The sequence below is a fragment of the Prosopis cineraria genome, unplaced genomic scaffold (assembly GCF_029017545.1).
Source record: "Prosopis cineraria cultivar Desert tree isolate PC_DT_omini unplaced genomic scaffold, ASM2901754v1 PC10, whole genome shotgun sequence".
NCBI classification, from domain to species: Eukaryota; Viridiplantae; Streptophyta; class Magnoliopsida; order Fabales; family Fabaceae; genus Prosopis; species Prosopis cineraria.
Genome location: NW_026555341.1, coordinates 3,084,986 through 3,098,426, shown reverse-complemented (window position 1 = coordinate 3,098,426; position 13,441 = coordinate 3,084,986). Strand labels below are relative to the sequence as shown.

General features: G+C 29.8%; 1 pseudogene; it reads left to right on the top strand.

The window, feature by feature from the left end:
- The first annotated feature begins 3,240 nt into the window (after positions 1-3,240).
- Positions 3,241-4,602, top strand: LOC129321981 (transcription factor HEC1-like; annotated as a pseudogene).
- The last annotated feature ends 8,839 nt before the right edge of the window (positions 4,603-13,441 follow it).

Here is a 13,441-nt window from a genome sequence, read left to right as displayed (position 1 = left end):
CTCGGCTCCTCCTTCTTTTTCCTCTTCCTCTGTTTCCACTGGTTCGAGGAGAGAATGGATGAAGGTGGATAGGAGCTAAAGCCTAAGGCTGCCATCACTGCGCTCCGCTTTGAAACAGGAAGGATGAGAAGGGACATCCATCTTCACCGCGTGTCCTGACTTGAACCCTCTTTTCACCCATCAAAGATAGTGGAGGGGGGAAGTCAGTAATGCTATGGTTTGCATGTTTATGGCTGTGCAGAAACTAGGCATAATTCAATAGCCAAAAGGGAAAGGAGAGGTTGGGTTTTGGGATTTTTATTTTTATTTGTTTGAGGGGCAAAATTGTCTTTTCACAAAAAAGGATTGACAAAGAAGAATTATCATATTTCATAATACCTAATTGTCATTTGGATATTTTATGAGGATTTTTTTGCCATTCTCCTGATGAAGTTTCCTGATAAAATTGAACTATATAATCCCACCTAAAATAAGTTTAACCAATAAAATAACTTTTGTTTATAGTAAGTATAAGAAGTAGGTTCTGCTGAATAAAGAATATCTCCATTGAAGTATTGAGAATAATGATTAGATCTCTCTTAACTAAATTATTACATATTTAATTGTTAAGGTTCAAATCTCTAACCACTTAAATAATGAGAATTTCAACTGCTCACATTAATTTTAGTCCATTTGACCAACACAATAACTTTGATTGAAGATAATGTTTCTAAAAATTATAATTTCGATCGACCCAATTAAATATTTTTGAAAAGATTGCTTCAATGCTAAGCATGAGTAAAATCCGTAAAAAAGAAAAGAAAAAAAGTCGATCCAACAACACTAATCACAAATTGCTCCCAAAAAGCAAAAAGGAACAAGAACAAGAACAAGAAAAAAGAACAGAAAGTGCACAACCAAACAATCAACAGGGGCTAGGGCGGGGATATGTGATTGTGAAGAACCAAAAATGGAAAAAGACTAAATTCTAAACAATGGAAGAGGACAAGGCTTAGGTGTGGGACCCTAATCACCGAATCAGAAAGATTCGTATTAATAATTTAACATTAAACGCTCACTCTTAACTCGTTGAGCCAGAAGTTCATGGCTCGAAGGCCGTTCAATTTTAATCCCTGGTTACTCATTCGAGTTGACTCGCTGCTGCCGGTGGCGTGCGCCACTGTGGCACCAGCACTTCCTCTACAACAAGGATTAGATGTGTTCGAATCTAGGGTGAGCAATCATGAAGGATGCCTGAGTTTCCTGAAGGTATAAATATGAATAGGTAAAAAAAATATTACTCTTTCATCTCAATTATAAAATATTTTTAAATAAAATTTTATTAAATATACTTAATAATCTTATCTTTTTAAAATAAAAATATAAATTTTTAAAAATATTATTTATTCAATATATTTAATATATTAAAAAAATGAATGAAAATTAATTATAAAAAAAGAAAATATAACATTTAAATTTTGTGTATTTAATAAAATTTTAATTTATTTTAAAAAAATTATATTTAAAGATAAAAAATTCATTCATGAGTGTCTTGTAACGTGAGAGGCATAAGGTATTAAGTAATTGCCTAACGTCTAAAAAAATTTGACCCTGCTGCTATGTAAATCCCTGTCAGGTTTTGAATGAGTTCCTGCACATTCAAGTTTCGGAATTTCGTTCACTGTCTCTTACTTTTCAACTTCGCACCTTCAATTTGTATTTCTTCTTTTCTTCTCCCACCAGGGGTCCCTTCACCGACTACGAATACGATTTACCTTTCATACAAAAGCACAAGGCACAAAATACCTAAAACTAAAAGGCTCCTTCTTCAAGCAACCGACGATCGTAATCAGTAAATTATCAATCACTTTCGGATACTCTGAACAGTGAACGCTGAACGGAGGTCACAAGCGTGGGACCACCTTTGCGCTGATTACCGACCCTTCTTTTTGCACTGTCTTTTTATTATTTTATTATATCCCACACTCCCACTTCTCATGACGTTTCCGTCTCTGATCTCTCCCACCGTTGACATAAAATCACCGTCGACGATGAGTCTATCCTCTTTCCAAACAGAGCATATGTTGTCTTACACTTCTCTCAAATGGGTCTGGCCCTTCCTCCCAGAAGCCATGGTTCTGAACTCTAATATATGTATTATTGCTCGTCAACACTCGACATTCAACAGAGCATTATTAATTCAATGCACGAACCCACGAGAGCCAGTAAGTAGTGCTCGACCTTTGGTAATAATGGAAGGATCCGCATCAAACACAAATAATTAGCAGTATTGCTTTTCAATTCTCATAGCAGATAATGCACTGGATATTAGATTTTAATCAGGGTAGAACAAATCAGCAGATACAAAAGCGGATTCATAGGGTGTGGGTGGGTTCAGGCTTGGCTTTGATTGATCTATTATGTTGAAATATTTATTGTGAAGCTTGCACGCGTTTTTATATATGAAAGCCCAAAAGATAGGAGTATAAAATAATGCGAAGTTGGTGACTATTAGCTTTCGATGGGAAGATAGAAGGTGAAGAACATGAAAGGTGGGGGGCAGTAAGAGCAGCAAGAGGGTCCACAATTACGCCTGACCGCCACCTCCCAAGTCACTTCTAGAAAAGTGTACGTTCCCGATATTGCAGTAATTCGTTGAGATCTAACCCCGAACACGTTCTTTTACTTTCAACTTGCCTTTTTGGATTCTTCTCTTCATATAGAGACTATAGTATATAGATAATATCTTGATTATTGATTGCAGTCGGGTCCACTTCACTCTATCTCATCTCCGCGGCACCTTTCGCCGGTGACGAAGGGTGTTTTGGCTGCAAGATTATAAATGTTTTCTTTTCGGCCTTCCAAAGCTTTTCTGACACATGTCATGTGAGAGTGGGTCTGCTTGGGGCTTTATCTTTCAAAGTTAGAATTTCGATGGCAACAAATTCAAGCCGAGAGCTTTGTCTTGGAGTCAACACGAAAACGAAGTTGTTCACGCACCGACATTCAACCATTGATTTCATATACCTTGAGCTTTGACTTGTCACAGAGCCAATAAGATCGACGGTGAAGAAGAAGGGGACCGAAAACACGTGATGGGCGGTCTCTATCGGCCGCAATTATATAAAATTGAAATCGATCATAAATGAGGGTTCGCCTGCTGATTTTTTTTTTTTTTTTCATTCACGCTTTCAAAATCAAATAGATAACACATACAGGTGCAAGTTGTTTATACAAAAGGGCTCCCACTTAGGGTGAACCTGGACTTGGTGCTGTTGTTGGCTGATCGATCTCGGAGTCAGATATAATAGTCCTCTGCCCTTTTCTACTATTTCATCCATTCTTCTATCTCCTTTTTTATCAGTCTGAGCCAGTCTGCTAGCTTCTCCATCTCATCATTCGATACAATTACCAACTCTTGCTGGTTTCTCTTTTCCCCATACCCTGCTACTTCTGACCGACCTTCTCCACTTTTTTTTTCCTCCTCTTTCCCTCTTCCCCAACCTCCCTCTTTCCATCCCTCCATGTCTCTCACGGACATGGACTTGTTCAAAAATTCAGTGCCTGAAAGCTGCACCGGCATGGACATGATTTCGATGATGATGCAGATGGAGAAGTTTCCATCTGATCAGTTCTGCTATCCTTTCTTCAACACTCCCACTGAGAACCCTGAAGCTGAGACTGCTAATATTGCTGCCACTACTCTCCCCACATCCCTGAGCAACCTGCTAATATTGCTGCCACTACTCTCCCCCGAGGCTCCTGATTTTGTCAACGGTCCAGTTATTCAGCAATCCGTGGCACCGCCAGTCTTTCTTCAGGCTCACTCTGACGAAGTTCACGCCACGAGAGTCAGAAATAAATATAACCGCAATACATCGCATGCCTTCCCCGCGCTTCGGACAAGAGGAATTCAATGGCGGCCATGAGAGAAATGATATTCAGGATAGCGGTGATGCAGCCCATTCATATAGACCCGGAGTCGGTGAAGCCGCCGAAGCGAAGGAATGTGAAGATTTCAAAGGACCCTCAGAGCGTGGCGGCAAGGCACAGGAGGGAGAGGATAAGCGAGAGAATAAGAATTCTGCAGAGACTAGTTCCCGGCGGGACGAAAATGGACACGGCTCCATGTTAGACGAAGCTATACATTACGTCAAGTTCTTAAAGAAACAAGTACAGACTCTGGAACAAACTGGGGCTAGTAGGCCCGTGGGTGTTCCTTTCACTGGCGCCTCAAGTACTGCCGATGTCAATTATTCTGATTTCATCAAGGGATGTCAACCAGCTTCTCGAATGGTAGGTTCTATGCAGATACTCAGTAGAAATGAACATGAAATTTTGATTTCCATTAGTACGGTGAACGATCAGTTGAGCAAGTGTTGCATGAATAACATTGTTACTGGTTGCAATAATATCCTCTTCTTGTCGAACCGACAAGGGAAAACTAATGTGTGCGAATATGTGTTAGTCTTACTTCTATTTGATGATTTGATGAGCACGCCCGCAGAACCTTCAGGAGATCATTACTTTGGCTTGTTCCTGATTCGCAGATACTGTAGTAAAACCTCTGAAGACAGAACGCGAATATTTATAGGCAGTTCTATATCTTCTTCTTCTTTTTGAATGGCCTAGACTTTTGTATGATTGCATATCGTCAGGAATTAAACTAACCAACGTTCTTAAGAAAGAACCATTGACCGATGGATATAATATATATATATACATGATTTTCTTGTCATTCAAAATAGTCGTATCTGGCTATTAGCTCCATATACTGGGGACAAATCCTCTGTCTCGAAATTAGTTACATTCCTCACGCGATCTCGTTGACGCTAATGAAGAGCAAATGCAAGGTAAAAATTAAAAATGGAGTGTGAGAGAGAGATGGCAGCATATCCATACAAGGTTGACAGGGATTAACCTGACAGCTTTTGGCTAGTTCCCGAAAAATAAGTTAGTTTACATCTATTTACGCCAAGCATATTCCTCTGCCTCTATGTTTAAAAATAATAATTGTCGTGTACTTTAAGAATATTGATTAATTATAATAGTTATATTTAAAAATAAAAACAATTAGACTAAATATCATTGTCTTTGATCAAAACACTACTGCATTAATGTTTGTCGTGAACGAAAATTATGAGTTTATGAAAAATAATTTAAAAAAATTATAATAAATGTTTATTAAAATATGTTATTCTAGTTATAAATAAAAAAAAAATAACAAGGGTTAGTTTTTCTTATAGTATGGTTTATGGTAACTAGGTGTGATTCGACAACAAAATACACGCGTAATATTTTCTTTGGGCCATTTCAACAGTAGAGGATAACAACTTAAATTCGAGCACGTTTTGTAAGGTAAGTAATAAAATCAGAATGAAACGAAATTATGGACGGTGAAAATTAATGTGGCCTGAATTAAGTATTAAGTAATTGAAGCTATGGTGGATCAGACTAGAAGCTAAGCAGTTGATTGCAGTAAAATCAACGATTAATAGAATAGTGTAAATTAAGTTATTAAGTTTTAAACAATAATCGAGATACCAATTAACTTTGCTGACTCAGAAATTTACTGTACTTCGAAATGAAAATGAGTGTCACGTGCTTCCGGACATTTCTTTCATACTTCATACTGTTCCAACTCTTAAGATAGTTTTATACAAAATTACATATATTAATAAATTTTAAAAAATATTATTTATTTAATATTTTATTTGTACAATAATATTAAATAAAAAATATATAAAAAGAGTAATATAAAAAAGTATCAACAATAAAATTTTATTTTTATAATATCTTATATTTTAAAATACTGAAATTTAAAATAAAAGAATGTTTTGATTATTATATTCTAATGGCCCACAGCCTTGTCTTCAATATCATTAATATATTTTTCATTCGCATTCTCGTTAAAAGGAGCAACGAAAACTTCACATATAATTAGCAATCCCCGAACATCCAAAAACTGATCTTCCGGTGTTCCAGTGATTGCCTTTTTTGGCCTCTTTGCCTATCATTCATTGCTAACTTCCGGCGGCGACTCTAAACAACCGCAGCTAAAAGTGAATAATTTGAGGCATCTTTTACAGCCCCTCTCTAAGAAAGTATAACATACCTCTGGCGATTGTGAGCTTTCAATAACAACTTTTGCTAATTGCTACCAAAAAATATAAATTTCAGCAACCACATAAAAATTATCGTTAAAAGTGTAATTTCAAAACAATCACTCCTAAAAGAATCATAATAAATAGTAATTAAATATCAATATCATAATTTTTTATTTTTTATTTAATTCAATATTAATAATTCAACACATTAATTTTATTGTATTGCAGTAATTTTATTGTAAATACATAGAACAAGATAATGAGTTTTTATTTTATTTATTTTATGATTAATTGATACTTTAATAATAAAACGTTTGAAGATAGACATTATTTAATGCTAATGAATTGCACTAAATAAGAAGCCCATCCACATTTAGGTTAAGTTTTGTTCATCAAACAATGTTCAATTTGATTCAGTCTAAATATTTGCCCATTCAGTTCATTGATTTTCAAGGGGGAGACAGGGAATAACATAGGCTGGTCTCCCCTAACTTTTTAATTTTTTCTTAATAGAATATAGAGATTAAACTCCTAGATTAGCACATTATAAAACTTTAAGACACTAGATCGGATTTTCATTTCAATTTTATGGTAGTCTTTTATGCATGTATAATCTAACTATTTAGTAGCTTAAAAATATATGTTATCATATAATCTACTATTTTTAAAAAGATAATGCTACAGTTGCTTTCAAAGCATTGATATCATTTAATTTTGTCTTTGTTTTATGATTGATGAAAGAAATTATAAGAATTATTACTTAATAACTTTATCAAATATTATAACAAAAATTTTAAAATATATTGAATGTATGTGCTTGATATCTATCATAAAATTACTTATCTAAAGTTAAGGGGTTATAGTTAAGATAAAAAATTACTTTTTTCTATAATAACCAGCTATTAAATTTATTAGATGAATAATTTTTATTATGATATACTTAGATCTCATAGATATAAAAATTTGTAACAACCAACATTATTACTTTATCGATATATTTATTTACTATGATATCAATTAAAAAGATTAAATAGTAAATTTAGTAAGCAGGTAATAGAGGTTTTTCAGATTAAACACAACTTTAAATCTCAATAATGCATTTAGATTATTCAATACTCAAATAAGAGATGAAATTTTTGCCAATTTAATGATGATTTATATTGAAAAGGAAATTGCTAAAATTTTATTGTAGACATGATAATTAATTATTCTTGTACCATGAAAAATTTATGAGTAAAACTTAAAAAGTGAAGGTATATATTTATTTTTGTTATATATATTATATATATATATGCAAAATTGAATATAAATATATACATTAAAATATTTATGTTATGCTAGTGACATATATATATATATATATATAATTTTCTTTCAATTATCATATATGCTTTATCATCTCAGCCCTTGTTGGTTTTGGTGAATTCAAGATCAAATTTAATTGAATTGACTAATGCACCCCCCTATATAAAATAATAAATTCATTCAAAAATTTATTATTTGATATTTTAACTTGGAATGTATATATTGTGCTAATGAGTCTCTATTTTCAAATGTTTTATGATTAAATAATATTTTAAATAATAACACTAGTTGTCTATAATAATTAGATATATAATAGTTAAATTTATTCATCTGCAAATGATATTTTAACTAATCTAATTTTTCAATTCAAAATCATTAATTTTGAAACTTGATGCTCATGGAGGTTCACAATTTGATTACTAGGAAGAGGAAGATGAGAAGAAGATGAATGACATATTTAACAATTCTACATTTAATTTTTAGAATATATGAAATATATCTATGTGATGCTATATGATTTTTTTGTTTGATATTATCTCAAGATGTAAAATATAAAAAAAAACTAGGTAATATTGTGTCTAATTATCTCATAAATTTATCATTTAAAAATAAAAAATAATTAAAAAAGTAAAATGTAATGTAAAAATAAGTCAATAACTTTACTTAAGAGTTATTGTTAATTGAAAGCAAACTCAAAATCTATATATAAACTCATATATAAAATCATAAGAATTTACTTATATCATAAATAGCCATTAAAATATCTAATTATATAAAAAAACTGTGATGTGTGTGCGTGTGTAACACAAATTTATATAAACATAAGGGCAGGATTTATATATTTAGCTTTACATACTCAATATAATTTTATTTATTAAATCAATACATGGGGCTTTAATGTGTCAATAATATTGATAATAAGAGTTGTTGTTATAGAATGAATAATATATAAAAGATACTCCTTTCGTCCCAAGTTATAAAATATTTTTAAACAAAATCTCACATATCAATAAATTTTATTAAATATACCTAACAACCTTATCTTTGTAAAATAAAAATATAAGTTTTTAAAAATACCCGTCATTTAATATATTAAAAAAAGAGATGAAAATAATTATAAAGAGAGAAAGGGTAATATTAAAATAATGCGTTTAATAAACATTAATCCATCTAAAATATCTAATATTATGAGATAAATAAACTCCTTTAAAAGTGCCTTATAATTTAAAATGGAGGAAGTGCATATGTACTATCTTGATTTAATTGAAAAAATTATCTTAAATATATAAGATTAAGTATATAAGTTTTTTCCTAAATATAATTCAGTTGGTAACATTATACATTATAATTACTTTCATTTATATCTTCATTTTAGTTTAATTTTTCAAAAAATAACTCCATTTCAATAGCTTTATATTATGCTAAAAAATTGCATATATTTATTTTAATTTAAACTGGTAAGCAAAGTTTAATTATAAAATAAGAGGTCAGAGTTGAGAGAAATTTGCATATATTAACTAGCATTCTTCACAAAGTTATTTAATCAAATGAGTGTGTCATGTTAATGCTCTGGAATGAGCAGCATTTGCAACGTAGAATTGTTTGAAACAATTGATTATTATAGTGGTATATATAAAAAATGTCGTCACTTATGGACGAGGATTACATTTGTCTGCACATGAAGCATTGTCCTTCATTTGCCTTATGTGGTCCCATGTTCAAACCAGCTTGGGACACTTTTCTCACCACAATAGCATGAAATGGCAACTTACTATGGCATGTTATGTGAGGGAGTCGATGTACAGGCACCTGAAGGGTATGTGGAGGCACGAAACAGATGTTGTTGTGCCATGTGGCAAATATTTAATAGTATTATTTTTTAGTGATGACAACAATTTGTTACTATTAATTGTAGATGTTCCGGGGCGACTTTTATTTTGGTCACAGATAAATTAACAATAAAAGATTTAATAGCATGTGGAAGCATTTTTTTGTTGTTGCCATTGATAGTTTTTTTTTTTAATAGCGATACAAGCATGTTCATTATGGTTTTATAAATAAATTATTTTCAATATGTTTCACATAAACAAAAGAAAATTTGAAATTTCATTAGTTTGATAAGTTTCCATATCAACCCCTAAAAATTACAAAAAAGAAATTATTTTAATCATTTTTCTATAATTTAACAAGGACAGAAAGGTGAAGATAGATATATAAAATAATAAAAATCCTATAAATATAATCAAAATTATTTTTTTACTTCATAAATAAGAAAAGAAAGTTATGTATGTGTGTATATACATGCAGACATACATATACGCACACATATTGTGCAGTGAGAAAGTTACATTTATGAGAAGGGTGGCATAATTCATTGATATTGAATGTTTCCTATATACATGGTATTAATTGGCAGATGATATAAAGAGTGTGATTATAGCAAAGTATGGTACCCGGATCACGGTCTCCTTGAAGAGGAAAATTAATAAATGTAGACGCCATTATCAAAATTTTAAAAGATAAATTTAAAGATTTTTTTTTAAAAATGATCTACAATAATCAAAACATGGTTTGGAACTCGATCGTGTGTGAGAAAAGCGTTATGCATCCTACAACACCATCCATGAAACAGTTACCTTAAATTAACTAAATAAAATTAATATGTCCTTAAATGTAATTTAATTACCCTTAATTAAATAATAAGAATAAAATTAAAATTAAATCAGAAAAATATTATTTACTCTCAAATTGGACTTGACTTGAGATTAAAATATAGGACGTACCTTTTAAAAATATCAAAGCCTATATAGTAGGGTAAAAATGCTTGTTATTTTATTAATGAATTTTAGAACAATGATATTTTAATTTTAAAAAAAATAATTTTTTTATTGGATTTGTATGTTTTAATTAATAAAAGAGACTTCTTTCTTTATTTTAAAATAGATTTGGGAGAAAATGAGATTGATGGATTGGTTTAATTTTCATAATAATTCGATTAACAAAATTTTTAAATTTTTAGGATGTTACAGTGAGTAAAAAATAATATTTAATCATTAATTTTGTATATTAAATTTTTTTAATTGTACTTGTAAACATGTGGTTAATTTTTATAGAATAATCAGGGGTAGAATTAGCATGAATGTAAAGAGGGATAAATTTTTAAAATTAATATACAATCTTCTATTTTTAAATGTTTATACTAATTAATTGTTTGTGTAAGTTTATTACTTTAAAAATCTCAGAGAATAAATTACATATAATATTAATCATGACAAATATATCTATAAATTATATATGAAATTATATATCTATGATATTAATCATGATGAATATAAATAATATAAGAAAAATTTATCAAATAAATGATATAAAAAATGTAAAAAGTGAAATTATATATATATATATATAATATTAATCATAACGAACATAAACAGTATAGGCAAAACTTATCAAATAAATAATATAAAAAATTATATGTTTGACATATTAAAAAAACTAAATTTATATAAAATCTCAATTTTTTTAATAATATTGCTACGTGAAAAAATGTATATGTTACAAGCATGACAAATCTTTATACGTTTTTGGTCTAAGGAGAGAGGTTAGGAAAACATTACACACGCACACATATTATATAGATTATATATAAGGCAAAAGCTATTAGGTAGGTTGTGAATTGTATCAAAATCATGACTCGAAGAAAACCTAAAGGATTGTAATGGCATTGAGTAGCGAAATCTAGCTTTCCTTAAGACAACGTGACTCCATCACTGAAATAAATTATAGTTAATTCATTAATAACAAGTTTAAATACACATAAAAAAGAATATTACATGTAAGTAATGCTTCATTTAGTCTTAATTATAAATATTTAGAAAATTAGTTGAGTTGATTTATCTTTATACTTTAATTTTATTGGGTTATTAACTGTATAATGTAATATTTAGGAAGTAAAATGGACTATAGAAAAGAGTTCATGTGTATATTTGAAGGGGACCGTCAACTTGCTTCATACCAAGAGTTTAGCTACCTTAACCACAAATTCTTTGAGATTAATCGAACAAACAATGTGGTAGCTACTTGTCTGTCCAATCACAATTGAAAATGAGAATATAAGAAAACAGGAGTATTAAAATTTTTAGTCAATTTCATTACATGCCAGCTTTATCAATATCATTACCTCCTTATACCTTTCTCAATCCCACTTAATTCGAGTCTCATTAACATGCCCTTCTCTTCATCATCCCTTACAACCCACCCACTTCCTACTCAAATTGGATCATTCATATCGTTACTTGATGATCTTGCACTATTTTTTTTATTAAATACAGTACTTTTACTTTTAAACATGATGGACCATCAAATGAAGCATATGCTACCCTGCAACAATTAATTTCTTTAGTTGAATCACGTTCGTTTGATTTAAATATGTCGATTACATAAATAAATAAAACACTTGAATCTCAATAAAAGAGAACACACAACACCAACAATAACCACAACATATGAGAAAGAACAAGATATAACTATGGACGTCACTGTTTATGAGATGAATTAATTTATGCTTTTCATTTATACAACTTAATAATTCATCATTAATGTTCATAAACCTAATAATTATATTATTTATTTATTATTAATAATTTTTTTAATTTACATCCTTGCAATAATTCCTTAACGATATGAGTAACAATTATTTACTCATTATTTTTATTCAAATGATTACTAATTATTACACAAATCATTTGATGTGAGAGGGGTAGATAAAGTTGATAAATTGGTCCTGCCTAAAACAAGTTTTGGTGCACCTAGAATTATGTATTGAAAAAATCGTTATTGATTTGATTCGTTTAAAAAATTGTAGTCTTTTCGAGAAATAATTCTCACAATAAACCACTTTGATATTTCCATTGCTATGAATAGTATCTTCGTTAAAAAAGCCTCTAGGAAGTATGAAACAAGGGGGTGTGTGCGTGCGTGTAAATGCCCCCGTGACAAACCAAAGGTGGGCCAAGTCCCCGTTGTTTTATTTATTTATTTATTTTAGTTTCCTAATACTGTTGTCTCTTCTTTATTTGTCTCCTTTTCTTTTTTTTCTTTGTTTTTTGCCTTTTCTTATCCTATCTTTCTACTTTTTTGATTTTTTTTTCACGTTATACTTTTTTAGATACTTTAAATCGCCAAGTATAATTCATTACTATTAATCAAGGATCTTTTAATATAAATACTAAAATTAAATCTTAACTATATTTGATTTCAATATAACTGAAATAATATTTACATAAATATAATTTCTTAAGTAAGAAGTAAGATCCTGTTTATTTAATCTCAATCAATTTTAATAAATTTCTTTTTCTTTCTCAAAAATATGTCTTGAAATTAAATCCTTAAAATTTATTTATTTTTGAGTAATTTATTTTCACTCAAGTAATTACATGATAAATTTAAATTATCACAAATAATTTTTTTAATATTGAGTAATTTATTTTTGAGTAATTTAAAATGTTTCATTTTTTTCTTAAGCCTGAACTGTCTTAAACTATTTTAAATGTAACCTTATTCTATCCTTAAATCCAAAAATTATTCTAAAAGACTTTCCAAAGAAGGACAATGTTACACATGTTCTCAAAAGTGTAATGTTTTTTACTTTTAAAATCAAACACTAAGTTTTTGAGGTCCTTTATTATAATTTTTTTTAAATACAAGTACTTAAAAGTGAAAGAAATAAATGATTAAAGATAAGAACATATGAGACTTATACGGTGAAAGCAAACATTACGTTGATAATAATGAAAAAAACTATAGAAAATAAAAGATGAAAATTAAAAAGTAAAAGTCGCTAGTGTTGCTACTGTTGTTCTACTAAGAGCTATTGATTGTTGAGAACTTTAATGCCCTCTACTAGATGCATGGCTCGCTAAGGGCACCATATCAAATTTATTGAAGGCTAAAAAAATTGCACAAAGTAAATTAATAAATGATATAAGGTTAAAATTTTTGTTTTGCACGGCGAGTAGATAATATTGTTGAAAAAAGTGTGAGTATTGAAG